This window comes from Fukomys damarensis, unplaced genomic scaffold, assembly GCF_012274545.1.
Source record: "Fukomys damarensis isolate Sample0158 unplaced genomic scaffold, DMR_v1.0_HiC HiC_scaffold_4, whole genome shotgun sequence".
Lineage (NCBI taxonomy): Eukaryota > Metazoa > Chordata > Mammalia > Rodentia > Bathyergidae > Fukomys > Fukomys damarensis.
Genome location: NW_022900916.1, coordinates 7,566,606 through 7,578,984, shown reverse-complemented (window position 1 = coordinate 7,578,984; position 12,379 = coordinate 7,566,606). Strand labels below are relative to the sequence as shown.

Here is a 12,379-nt window from a genome sequence, read left to right as displayed (position 1 = left end):
AGTCCACAGAGCCCTTCTTGCTGCATGATATTTGGTCATCCAATCATTAAATATTTACCGAGTACCAGCTTATGTGTCAAGCACTACGTGTAGGAAGGTAAACAAAGTGGATGTGATTTCTAATGTTTAAGGTTTATAATTGAATGTGGACAAAATAACAAACACCACATCAACACATGAGTACAAATTGTGACAGCTGACCAGAAGGGAAAGGGTTGGTAAGAGAGAACACTAGACTTTTCCAGGGAGAAGGCATCAAGCTGAGAAATTAGGAACAAGTGAGAATTAACCTCATGAATGGTTAGGAAAAAAACCATTCCTGACAAAGGGTACGTCCCTGCCTGGGTAGAGAAGCATTCAGCTGCTTTTTAAGAACCAGAAGGAAAGCCAGTTTGAGCAAGAGGGAGAAGGCTGAGATGGTGCTGAGGGAAATGCAGGGGGCTGGGGTGGGAAGAAAATGTTGAGGAGCTTGAAGGTCTCGCTACACTGGATGGGGGCCCAGAAAGGAGGGGGTTATGCTTAGGTCTAGGGTGTTCAGAGGTGGGGCGTGTGGAAGGTGCTCAGACCGCAGGGACGCTGCACCCACCCGTGCATTAGCCCACGGATGAGTTCACAGTGACTCACTGTTGGGGGGGCCAGGTCACCTGGGGGCCGGAGGGTTGCAGCTCCCTCCCTGCTCCTCCTCCTCTCTCTGCTTCCTGGTTGCCATGGGGAGAGCAGCTGTCCTCCCCAGACACTTCCTCTATGCCTTTTCTGCCTTGGAGTATAACCCATGAAAACTGTGAGCCAAAATAAACCTCTCCTTCTTTAAGTTGTGGGTGTTGGGTATTTTGTCCTGGCACCCAGAAAGTGAGACAAGGGGTGATCCATTTACATTCGGAGAGCATTATTCAGAAGGTTGGATGAGGGGTTGAGGATTTAGCTCAGTGGTTCCGGCACCTGCTTTGCAAGTGCAAAGACCTGAGTTCGATCCCCGGTACTAAAAAAAAAAAAAAACAAACAAACAACAGAAGGTTGGATAGAGAATAGCTTAGGAAGAATCAGGAGTGATCATGTCTTCACATTAAATCTCCAATGGCAAAAAATGACAACCTCCCACGTACAACCTTATGAATGCAACATAGAGTTGTTTCTTTTAAATGATTATATTTAAAAGTCCTTGAGACATCTCTCTCAACAAATCGAACTGTCTCTAAATAAAGGGAAATTGAAATGTTTTGTACCTGGGTAGTAATATGAATTCTAACACACACAGAGGATAAAGACAAATTACTATTAGCAAGGCAAATGAAGAAATAAAAATAAGTGTCTTTTAATGTAATGTTGCTTTCAGAACATTATTTTGTAATCATTGTAGTCATGAAAAACTATTTGTTGAGCATGCAGGGATAGGAAAAGATCTGGGCTTAGAAAGTCTTCATTCTGTTTTTTTGGTTTTTGTTTTGTTTGGGGTTTTGTGTGTGTGTGTGTGTGTGTGTGTGTGTGTGTGTGGTACCAGGGATCAAACTCAGGGCCTTGCACTTGCCAGGCAGGTGTGGTGCCACTGAGCCACATCCCCAGTCCTGGGAAAATCTTCATTCTTGACTATTTCTTGTTGCTGAGTACCTTTCCCTCCCAGGGAGCAGGTGGACATAGCAGACAGGCTCTTTGTGCATCAAATTCAAGTGTAGACTCCTCCCCAAATTAGATTCTGTACAGGGGGTCCTCTGTACCTTCCAGTTCTGATTTGTGGGTTCAGTATCCTTGGATTCGATCACCCTTGAATCTAAAATATTAAGGGGGAAAATGCATCTGTACCTAACATGTAGAGATGTTTTTCTTGTCATTATTCCCTAAAAATATAGAATTACAATAAATCCCGTAGCATTCTAATAGTTATTGTAAATAATCCAAAGACAATTTAAAGTGTATAACATGTGCATAAGTTGCATACTGCGCCATTTTGGACGAAGGACTTGGGCATCTGTAATCTGTCTGGGTCAGGGTCCTGGAGCTGATCCCCTGGAGACCCAAGAGCCGACTGCCAGGTGTGCCTGGCTGACACCGTGCTCTGATGAAGATGTGCTCTCCTCTTTCTGCTCTGAGAACAGGACCCTGGGCACAGGCAGTTCGTGGTATTCATTTCAGGGAAGAACGCTGGAACTTAATATACTTAAGAAGGGAATAGGAAGAGGAAAATAATATCCAGTTTCTAGCATACAAAACAGGATCATACCAGAATCCAGATTATTTTCCAAGCAGCTCATTTCTCCCCTCTTTGCAACCAAACCCACAGGGCTCTTTCCCACGCGCTGTTTGCTTATTATATGTGAGCATTCCCACTTTGTGGAAGGAGGATGTTACACTAGGGCAAGTAAAAGAACAGCTTACTGCTTTGTAATCTTGGGGAACTGCAGAAATTAAAGGCAGAGCAACAGTCAATCAAACATGTATTCCGATTTCCCCTTTCAGCCAGCTGTATTAAATCCATGGCTTTCAAACTCTAATTTGCTCCACATCGCCCAGAGTGCTTGTTAAAACACAGTTGTTAGGCCCCGCTGCAAGAATTTCTCTGAAGTCTGGTGTAGGACTTGGAGGCCTGAAGAGTTCCCAGCCATGGCCAGTACTGACCGCACTCTGACAGCCACTGTGTCACCCACATCAAAGTGCGACCAAGGGCAAAGGCGTCTCTGTGCTTGACTTCGTGTAGTGCCCAGGAAAGACTCGGTCTCTGCATCTGAACCCCACCCCAGCTGTAAGCAGCCAGATCCCCCCAGCTCGCACTGTGCCCCTGGGGGACAGCTAAGCCACATAATCCTCCTTATGCCCAGATTCTTCTTTTACAGGACAAACACAGACTGAGGGGGACATCTCAGAGAGTGACCGTTCTTTTCCTAGGCAGACTTAGCATGGGGTAAAGGCTGTTTATTTTCTGAATCTAACTACTCTTCCACCATATGGATGCCTGGTCAGGCTTGCTGCTCCTCGGGGTCCTTTGCAATAACTGTGGCAGGCTTGGCGTGGCTTCTGCAACCCTTGCGCCTTTCTCACAGACGGGTGTGAAGCCAGCTGACATGGTGGAGAGCCACCTTCAGCTCTGAGGCAACGAAGGCCCCACCTTCAAGGCTAGTACAGTAAAGCCACCAGACAGAAGGTGGCCCAGCTCCAGACTTTGTCAAGCACAGCACCCTGACAGGTCTTGACATGGTACTTGTTTGAGTCATTGTACATTTGATACAATGTCTGACCTGCGTCGCGTCCATTATAAATGGATGGGCAGTGTGAGGGTCACACAGAAGTTCAGGGCAGTCCTCGGGGCGGCGAATCCTCTGCACCCAAAGCTAGCAATTCATCCCTCTAGCTTTGGCTGGGTCAGTTATTTAACGTTTCACTTTCTTCCCAACTCCAATCCTTCTTTTTATTTATTTTTTTGTTTTGTTTTTGTTTTGGTCCAGGGATCCAACTCGGGTCCTTGTGCTTGAGAGGCAAGCAGCAGAACCACTGAGCCAAATTCCTGGCCCTCCAATCCTTCTTTCTTTACTGTTCTTTTCTATCTTTACTGGACTTATTCAGGCCTAGTGATCTGTGATTTCTCCTTGTTTTATTAACATTTCTTCTACAGCTACTGTACAGTTGTTATGAATGGCTCAGGAATTTTTTTACATTCTTAATACTTTTGAATATCTCCAAAAATAAATAATCAGAAGAGAACACTTCTTTAAGTTGTCATTACCAACACTTTCACTTCTTAGGCAAACCTTTATGGAGAAACAGGTATGATACGATTAAAATAATAATGTAAAAATTATATCCTGCCAAATCTTGGGGTAATATACCTTAGAATAAATAAACAAATAAATGTGTGTATATGTATACTTAACAGAGGCACAGATAATTCATATCTAATAAAAATTCTATGTAATAGATGATATTGTTAAATCCTTATTCATTTAATAGTCAAATATTTTAATCAAACTGATCTCTTTGTAAATTCAGTATGCATTCATATTGTGTTAAATAATCTAAAAATTTATTTTGTTTCCAAAATAAAGGACAATTTGTAATAAAAATGACTTCTCAGGCATGGCACTCAGAATGTAGGATACTATATAAATGTTAAGGTTCAGTCCTGAGCAAGTACCAGTTGTGAAATAACTTTGTTTATTTGTAGAAGTCACAAACCTTTAGAATATAAATTACTCAAAGCAAAAAGTAGGTACCCTGAACTTCTTTCTGAACTATCACATCATTGATTTGCTTTGGCAAAGACAAAATTCAAAAAGCAAATAAGTATCATAGCTTCTCTTCTCCAGAGCCCATTTGTGTAATAGGATTTTGCTCCTCCTCCAAAGCGCCAATATAACTGGGCAGCGCTCTTCCGAAAAACAAACAAATATACTTTTAAAAGTAAAACAAGTGTTCACATCATCACCAATATAAAATTACAAAAACATGGCAAATTTTACTTAAAACACTTTAGAGAGCTTTAAATACAGTTTCAGAAGAACAAAATAAGTGTATTATTCTATTAAGCTTGGGTGCTTTGGGAAACCACCAAACAATCATTTCATCACCCTGGGCAGCTAATGATTATAGAGATGTCACAGCCATGGCATGCCAGAGAACAAAACAGTGGACCTTTGCCACCAGCTACGCGAGTGCAGCAGTAAGCAGAAGCCAGGAGAGCCTTTGTGAGTTACAGGGCATGTCACACAGGCATGTACACAATCGTGGTGATAGCAGGGCCCAAAGGAAGCTGTAAGTCAAGAACCAAGAGTCTACAAGTGAAGCACTGGCTGACAGCCCTGCCCCGTAGTCATCGGTGTGGACACGCTTGCAGCATGAATATTGTGAGTTAGCTGCGGGTCATCAGCACCACCCATCTTCCCACCACCCCAGCTGTCTCCAGACACTCAGTTCCCCCACTGTCCATGAGGTGGGACTTCCAGAGGAAAGCCAGCCTGGTTATAATTCAAACCCCAGTACCAAAAAAAAAAAAGTAGCACCTTCATATAGCTTAGTAGAGGACACAGTAATCCCTATGAGTGCTTAAGGTGAATGTTCAGGACTGTAGGAAAATGAGTTAGAGAAGTAGTTGGGGCTAGAGCAAGAAGAGTCTTTAATTACTTTCAACTTCATGATGAAGACAATTTATAAAAAGATCTTGGACAAGTAGCCAAACAATATATATTTGAATGTTTAAAGGATTTCAAATTTAATAGAAAAAGATTTGTCATTTTCAGGGCCACAAGAAAAAATATGTAATCATTATCATTATGTAATGATAATAATAATCATTATGTAATTATAATATTCATTGTTAACATAAATTTGGAGACTCAGAATGTCCCATATGATCCTGGGTATTCAAGTCAGAATAATGTTTGTGGAAGGTAATTTGAACACTCTTTGACCAAGCATTTCAGTGTATTCAGGACTTTTATGCAAGGAAATATCATGGATATTAAGAAAGACGTTTAGCTACCAGACTATCCTTAATGTCTAACAATAGGGACTTGGTTAAGTACATTGTGAATCATCCTTGCTGCTTTAAATATGTAAATGAACATTTAATGACATTTATGAAATTTTATTACATGAAAAAACTAGGTTATAAGATAGCAGGCACATTAGTCAGGGCCCTTAAGAATAAGGCCAGACAGCCTAAGTTTGACTTTCAGAGCCACCTCTTAGTTATGTGAACATGGCCAACTACCCTCATCTTTCTGCAACTCGGTTTTGTGCTCCGTAAAATAGGGATAGTTACCAGTCCCTAGCTCCTAGGGCTGTTGTAAAAGTGACTCAGCTAACACACATAAGGCATTCAGAGATTGCTCTGGCACAGAGAATGCACATTGTGAATAGCATTGGTATTTGCTGCTAGCACATTAAGTCAACTGTTAAGCTAATTTAAGCAGCAAAGGTGGGAAGGGAATCAACCAGGCAGGACCACACCCGACTCACTCCACAAAGCCAGCCCTGTGATGTCACCGCCCAGCTGCCAGGCGCTGACCCTGTGGCTTACACTGCTGAGTCCCTGGGCTCAGAACCTTGCTCACTGCCGCAGAACAGCTGTCTCTCCTGCCCGGGAAACCGGATGCAGCTGCCACGGCTGATTGCCCTGGCCAGAGTGGACTCTGCGTCATCCTGCTGCTTTGAGTCACCAGCTCCTGAATCCAAGTCCAGGGAGGATGCATCTGTTCTGCTGCTCCAAGTGCCCCTCACTAGGTTGCAAAGGACCTGAAAAAAAGCAGTGAGCATTTTCATTACAGAAAAAGAGGACAGATTCTACTTTATCAGAAACACAAACTTAAGGATCAAATTTATCTACTGGGCAACAAGAACAACAACAACAAAAGGACAGAAACAACCCCTTTACATTTAAAAAAATACAAACATAACCAGAATACGTATTTGCATGTAAAGAAAAAGTAAGTATATTCATTAACATGTTCATGGTCAATTATGAGTCGACCATGATGCTGATTTGAATGTTTCAACTTCCTTCTATAAAGATCTGAACTTTCCAAAGTATAGAAAAGCCTTTTCTTATTTAGAGCAATACAAGGTGATATCAGGTCCCTATTGTTGAAAGAGAAGTGAATGGCTATGCTCAGATGGCTGTGGTTAGCCTGGAGCCCTTGCTACTCAAGGTAAAACCAACAGACCAGCAGCACAGGCTGACTGCAGAGCCCTTTGGAAAGGAGGAACCCCAGGTCTCCTCCAATCCCACTCCTGAAAGCTAAGCAATACTAAGAATATACTACAGCAGGAGAACCCGATCAGAGGCTGTTGTTGATACCAATCAATGCAGACTTGGACCAGCACCTTTGGCAGTTTCATCTGTTTTCAGATAGCTACTTTTTTTTTGGCTTTTCTTTGGTATATCCTACTAAAGTAGAATGGAAAGGATACGAGATTGTATGTGTAGCAGAGAAAGAAGTAATAACTCTCCATTCTTTCAGCTATATAATTCTATGTATATTCACATTTATCTTTAGCCACATAGAATTTTTAAAAATAAGCGATTTGAATGTTTTCTATGTTTAAATACTTCTAAATTATTACAGCTTTAAGGAAATGTTTTTTAAAACCCCTTAAGCCATTATATTCATTATGTTAATAAATTCATATTTAGGCCAAGGTGAGTAACAATAAAAGAACCTGATAATTTATTTTAAAGACATGAGCAATAGTTTTGAAAATAATGACTAGTTCTGAGAGGTGTAATTGTAAGTCTTCCACTCTCTCAATGCTATAATTAAAACAAAAATGAAAGTAAGTCTAGAGAGCATACACACGGACCTGAGTCACATCGGAACGTATAATTTGCTTTTTCTATGTATCAGAGACCAAAGTCTCCACTTATCTGCTAAAGATCAAAAGCATAAACTAATTATTTTTTTTTTAATTTTAAAAGACATAAGCAACCAAGTCGAGGGAAATGTTGATTTGGGGAAAAGAACTGGGACACTACACCAGTACTACCCTAGTCCGCAGAGCACTTTCCTGTTTGCAAAGCACTCTGACTACTTTGATCTCATTTGAACCTCACTCAGTTGCACTCATGTCACTATTTCAAATTTATAGCTGAAAAAGCCCAGGCTCCGGAAGTAAGGGCAGGAGGGTGGTCCAAGGTCGCCCACCTAACAAGCTGGTGCCAGGGCAGAAACATCACCCTCACTTCCTAGTCCCCGGCTTTTTGCCCTATACCAATTTATGCCCTTTTCTGGATATACAATGGAAGGGAAATGTTTTTTGCTCTGTGGGAATTATCAAGACCAAAGGTAGGAGGCAGTGACTATGGAAAGACACCAGTGTGGGACTAATGCTCTTACGGTATATACTGCTATCTCTATTGAATGTCGGAACAAAAAACAGAGGTTTATTCCAAGTCAGTGGGTGGTTTGCCAGGCAGCTTCCTGTGGTCCTGCTGTCCACTCCCCTTTGTGGACCACTTGATCACCTGGCCTGTCCTCTGTCACTTCCACCATGGGGTGGGCAGGGCAGGAAGAAGAGCACTTGTAATTGGTTTGATTAAAAAGTTGAAAGAAGAAAACTTAGGCCATTATCTTTATTTAGACTTTGGGGTCTCGCTAGATGTCTTGGTCACTTTCTCATCACTGAGACAAAACCCAACACTGCAATGTGAAGGGGAGGTTTATTTAGCTCAGCTTTCAATCCACAGTCTCTGGCTCTCAAGAAGAAACAAGATGGCAGAAGTGTGAGACGGAGAAGAGGTTGCTCACCTCACGGGGGTCAGTAAGCAGAAGGTGTCAAACAAGGAGCGACAAACTGAGCTACATCCTTCCAGGTCTGCCCCTAGTGACCTCTTTTTCTTACCGGACCCCCACCTCCTAACAGCAACCCAGGTATCACGGCCCTAACATCCAGTCACCGTCCAAACCCAAGAGGCCATGTTAGATCTACCCCATACTCAAAGTCAGTTTTCAGTGTGAGCTCTGCCATCGTTCTCCTAGATAAACCTAGAGCAAATGACGGTACACTATGATTGCAGGACAGGAAAAGGGTTTCTGTATGCTTCTGTCGATTTCCATGGCTGGTTTTTCCAAATGGTAAATATGAAACGTTAAATCTTTTTAAAATGAACCCTGAAAGGCATGTGGGAAAGTAGATGGACAATGAACAAGAACGGACAGTTCACAGAAGGGGAGAGAACTGGCAGGAAGCATGAGGGAAGGGTTCCCTTCATTAGCAATTAAAGAAAGAAAGTGCTTGAAACCAGGAACTGCCACCTTTCATTATCGAATTAATGAACAGCAAGAATCGGAATGATTGCTAACAGTGTGCTGAGGGTTTTTTAGTGGAAAGGTACCATCTTTCTAACTTTTTGTGGGGGGGTAATGGGGATGGAACTCGAGACCTTGAGCTTGTGAGGCAGGTGGTGGCACCACTGAGCTAAATCCCCCACCCCGGTACCCTCTTTCTAGAGAGAAATCTAACCATATAGAATGATTATTCCTGGCAAAAGAAAATCTGTCATTTTCTACTACCTAAGTTGGAACTAAAATCTGCTTGAGTTTCCTCTACTAAGCAAGCCTTTTCCCCAAGAATGCAGATATATAATAGAACAAAAGGAAGTTTTTTTGCCTCCTCCTGTCCTCAGCCACCTCTGACTCCTCAGACCCAGTGGGAGGGGACAAGGGTCCTGCCCCAGGGGACAGCATGCCTGGGAGGCCAATGCAGAGTGTATACTGACAGCAGAGGTCATTGGGAGCCTCTGGGTACCTGAGGGTCACCCAACACCAACAGCACCCTTGTAGAGCAGGCTGCAGTGGGAGAGCCAGGTGCTCGGAGGGTGGACCGATCCACGTTTCTGCCCGGGGTCTCCTCAACAATGCCCAGCACACACCTTCACATTCCACTGCTCATGGTGGTCTAACCTCTGATGGGTTAAGCAACTGCACTAAAATAGAGCTGTTTGATCCTTCTTGTAATTTGAAGCTTACTGTTTTCAGATAAGAGACAGTCATGTAGCAAAAGAAAAAAGAAAGAGAGAGTTTTATTCTCAATTCGTTTAGATGGTCTAGGCTCCACAAAAAGATTTTTTTTTTCTAAATTTTGATAACTATATATTCATTGTAATTTTCTATAGGGAAAAACCGAGAAGAACCCAAATGACCAACCAAGAGTGCACTAGGGGTCATTGCCAGGGGCAAAGGGAAGTTGTTTAAGAACAGTTTTCAGTTTTGCAAGATGAAGTCCTAGAGCTCTGTTGCACAAGGTGCGTGAAGATATCACTGTTGCGCTGTGCGTGTAAGCTGGTAAAGACGGTCCGGGAGAGGGGTGTGCACCCGTTTGGCAAACACGGGAAACGCGCGTCCCGCGCCAGGAAGTTCACTTACAGAACACAGTGATAGACAAGCGCATTCCACCCTGTGTTCCCTACCTAGTGCAGATGGGAAACGGACCCGACGCAGGGAGCAGCTGTTTGAGCGCCCTAAAATTGAGATGGAGTCAGTCTCCGGCCCAAAAACATTAGTTCGTGCGCAGCACCGAATGATGGTGATTTGGATGGTGGTGACAGGGGTGATGATGATGGCGATGCTGTTTAAATTTGAAATAACGCAACACGAACCACAGCAAGCAGGTAGCTGGGAGAGAAGCCCAGCATGGGAAGCCCGGAGTTTCTTAGGTCCTTTCCCTCTCAGCCCTCCGGCCTGGGCCCCAGGCCACCTGGATGGAGCCAGGCAGGGACAGAGAGCCCTCCAGGTGAACAAAATCTTCTTGCCTGGGGGCAAGAAAGGAGATCCCAGGGGCTCAGAATTTTTAAAAATAAATAAATAAAAAGCAAGAGAAAGCATGTATTTCCTTCTTTCTTTTCTCCTCTCCCAGGCTCCCAGGAGCAGCAGTCTGGGCAGCCAGCTGTGAGGCAGGAGCAGGGAGCCCCGGGCCCTCAGGCCTGAGGATCAGAGAGCCCCTGAGAAGCGAAGCCAGTCTGGGGGTGCGGGGAAGGCAGTGGGCCTGACGTGGAGGCCCGGGTGGACCCTAACATGGGGGGGAGATTAAGCCTAGAGCCATGAGAGGTCTGCACACCCGTGGATTTCTGAATCACCCGCCTTTGGAAACCATTTTGGCTACACACACTTGATGTTTTCTCCTAACCCCTGAACGATCGCGAATTTCTGAGATTTGCCCGCAGTGTTCTTTAGTACAGTCTGCTGCCCTGAAGAAGTAGATGAGGACGCTTCTGAAGGTGGAGGCTGCGGAAAGGAAAGGGAAAGAGGATTTCATTGGATTCTAGGACCCAAGGCCAGGCTGCTGAGCCAGAGCTCTTTATGTCTGGCTTGAGCACTGCCTAAAATAATTTGAAAAACTTTAGATTCCCTCACATTTTAAAATTTCCATCTAAACTTTTTCATCATAAACTTAATAAAGGATGTGTTTTCTAGTGTATTATAACTTTTCACATATTTAAAATTAAACTACTAGATCACACAAGCATAATCAAGAGAATGTAACTACTGTAGAAACGTGACACCATTATTTTTAAAATATATTTTTAAAACTTTATCATCAGAAATTATACCTCATTTCCTTTTTTCCTTGAACTCATATTTCCATTCCACTTTCCCACCAAAGTGTTACCCTACTGTGCCATATTTTGATCCTTGAAAATACTTTGTTGATCACTTTACCATAATTATTTGCAGTAAGATCTGCCCATTAATTGAAATATTTCCTGACTCTATAGTGCTATGAGTTTTTCTTTCATCTGCAGATATTATAATAGTCATTAAATGGAAAAAATGGATCAACACACGTAGCATATTTAAATAACATAGATATATAAGATTAAGGTTTTCCTAGGCATGGTTGTACACCCTTGTAGTCCCAGCACTCTGGGAGGCTGCAGCAGGAGGATCGCAAGTTCAAGCTGAACATGGATAACTTAGTGACTTAGTGAGACCCTGTCTCAAAATTTAAAATAATTTAAAGAGAGGAGGAGTAGGTTGGAGATATAGCTCAATGCGAAGGCGTTAGGTTCAATCCTCAGTACAGAAAAAAAGATTTCATGGTAAATACGTCTTATAATGAGAGAGCTAGGCCTTTTTTCAACTAGCTTATATATCCGTCAGTTAATATTAATCATTGTTACAATTAGACATCCATTTTATTCCCTTTTTAAATGTAAGCTCTGAAAAAAGTATTCACACCAACGTGTAGATGAAACGGGGACAAGTTTTATTACAGTGTTGTCCTGCAATTACTTGAACACCTTTAGAGTTATAGGAGTAAAATCACACAGTACTGTACATCAAAACTTCAGTGCCGATGAATCACTAGCTGACCACTCAATTAAACTTCCTCCTTTCATTCTGTCAAAAAAAACCAAAAAAAACAAAACTGAAACCTCCTGCGTTGCTAAATACCTTACACCCAGTTGTTATTATTCCCCCCTCAGAACCCACAGCAATAATTTGAATTCTATTTTTGCCTAGTGCTTCAGCTCCTCCCACCCCAGGCAATTCACTGCTGAACACCTTGAGTCCTAGTGTGGGTGGAGGAAGAAGGCAGATTCAGAGAAAGGTGAGAACCGTGCAAAGGTACGGAGGTGGTCAGACCAGGGAGGCTGAGTCGGGTGAACCTCTCTCCAGCCCTCAAGCTTAGAAAGCTAGGTGCACTCATGAAGGGTTTAGCCAGCTTTTCCTCCCTTGCATTCTCCCTGACCAAAGGGAGGGGGAGAGAAAGAGAGAAGGAGACGGGGGAGGGGAAGGAGAGAGGGAGGGAAGGAGGGAAAGTCGGGAGGAGACGGGAGAGAGCAAAGGAAAGAAAAGGAAGAGAGAAGGAGAAAAGAAGGAAGGGCAAGCGCAGGGAAAAATAGATGCAAGAATATTTTGGAAAGGTTGTAGGAGAAATGAGTCTGGTCCTTAAGAAT

At 43.0% G+C, this 12,379-nt stretch overlaps 1 long non-coding RNA gene across 2 annotated transcripts; it reads left to right on the top strand.

Annotated features, from left to right (window-relative positions):
* Window positions 1–6,032: 6,032 nt before the first annotated feature.
* LOC104871105 lies at window positions 6,033–10,291 on the top strand. Of its 2 annotated transcripts, none has more exons than XR_782752.3 (4): window positions 6,033–6,410; window positions 8,168–8,293; window positions 9,596–9,724; window positions 9,899–10,291. It is a non-coding gene; the product is annotated as an uncharacterized LOC104871105 (long non-coding RNA). The 2 variants fall into 2 exon arrangements; XR_782754.3 differs by having other exon boundaries at window positions 8,168–8,351.
* The last annotated feature ends 2,088 nt before the right edge of the window (window positions 10,292–12,379 follow it).